The sequence below is a fragment of the Odontomachus brunneus genome, unplaced genomic scaffold (assembly GCF_010583005.1).
Source record: "Odontomachus brunneus isolate Ranch 3 - 2012 unplaced genomic scaffold, Obru_v1 Obru_scaffold_053, whole genome shotgun sequence".
In the NCBI taxonomy this organism is placed as follows: Eukaryota; Metazoa; Arthropoda; class Insecta; order Hymenoptera; family Formicidae; genus Odontomachus; species Odontomachus brunneus.
The window spans coordinates 486418-488431 of NW_022639503.1; positions in this window are offsets into that span (position 1 = coordinate 486418).

Consider the following 2014-nt stretch of genomic DNA (forward strand, 5'->3'; position numbering starts at 1 on the left):
ACAAATGTATATACGTCACACGTGCATATGTACATATATACATTGTACACTTTGCCTTGATCCCAGTCCCATACATAATTGAACGTACTTTACATTTTAAATCATGTGTTTTCATTAAAAACTGTCCACGCAACGTGCATATAACGTCTAAAAAACGTCTTATGTAAAACGTCTTAATGACATTACCAACAGTTATCTATATATATATATATATATATATATATATATATATATATATATATATATATATATATATATATATATATATATATATATATATATATATATATATATATATATATATATATATATATATATATATATATATATATATATATATATATATATATATATATATATATAGTTTTATTTAAAAAAAAATAAATGTCAGGAGGGCCGACTTGGCTCCTCCCGATACACGATAAATCAAAAAGAGAATAAATAAAATTGTCACACAAAAATGAGAAAAAGAAATCAGTGCTGAGACGACAGCTCGGGACACTACTAGACAGATCGAGACACACGGACGATACCACCAATAGACGAGAGCACCATAAATAGAGCAGCCGTGAAATCGCGATAAAACGGTATTCAAGTTCCCAAACGAAATTAATCTTCCCTTCCCGATAATCAACCGATACGGCAAGAGCGAAATCAAGGTCCCACGTTGGGCGCCAAAAATTTGCGACGTCTTTCGCGAGGCTAGCTCGCGAGCGACGGCAGACAGTCGCCTGTCAGCCGCGTCGACAAATTGCCGTCGGCTCCGGTTCACGCCACAAAACGAAAACGATGAGGTGGGCGCCAGATACGGAAAAGGCCGCACCACCTCGATAAACGCGAGATGCGACAAGCGACACAAACTTCGCGTGCCCCGGGAATCGTCGGGACCGGTAACTCCTCGTGGTTTTAAGTTGGAGACGGGATGGGTTCAGAAAGGGCACAAATGACTCCACGCGTAATCGTAATAATGAAATAATGAACTTTATTGACGGGACTCTCGCACGTCCCGGTAATAAACGCACGGCAATGTTCATAAAGGAAAATGCGAGACACGAGACGGTATTATGCTCACGACAATGAATCTCCTCAGGTAAGCCTTACAAATCGGCGGCGTCCTCTGGGGTCTCCTGCGGCGGTGACGATCCTCTCTCGCTCTCCCGCTCTCTCTCTCCCTCTCTCCGCTAGCTTCTCTCGCTCCGCTTTCTCACTCCCTCGCTCCGCTCGCTTCTTTCTTCTCTCTGTCACAGTCTCTCTCTCTCTCTTTCTCGTGCACTCTCCCGATCGTTCCACATACGGTAATTTCGGTAACGATAGCGTCAGGTACTTCGAATAGTCTGTGCGCGGCTACGGTCGCGGTAAGGCCAGCGATCCGTCGGCTTCCAGATGCCCTCCGATCAGATGATTCCAGAGAATCACGTATCCTCGCTGGTCCTCCTCCGTCGCTTCCTTTCTCACCTAACAGCATTCGGCACTCGGGAATCGGCAATTTTTGGTAATTCCTGTCTCGAGACATTACCTGTCTCGAGACACTGTTGTCGTCGTGGATCGGCTCGCTGTCTCTATTGGCGCTCCAGTTTTTTCACGCTGGGATCCGTGGGACGGTCTCGTTCGCTCGCTGCGTCCGCTTAGCGCCCGCTAAAAGTAAATACAGCTGACAGTCTCACGTCTATTTGTGGTAGCTATGGTCTCGTTATCGAATATTGTAGACGTTATAATATTCGTTAACGCCGAGCGATTGGGAAACGTGATAACTTTCTAATGCCAAAATTATAGGAGAGCGATTCACCTGAGCGAGAGCGATGAGCCATCGGTCGCTGCTCTTTCATTCCTCGATGTCCTGAGCTCCGTTGGTCCTGGTGGCCGGCAAGGGAAGCCGAAGGGTACAAAGTTAGGGACGCGAGAACCTTCGAATCTGCTCCGCTCGCACAAATTAATTTCCATATACGTCCTAGAGACTCACAAAAAAAGAAAATATGCCGGGAGAAAATATGCGGTAGTCATTAATATTCGCGAG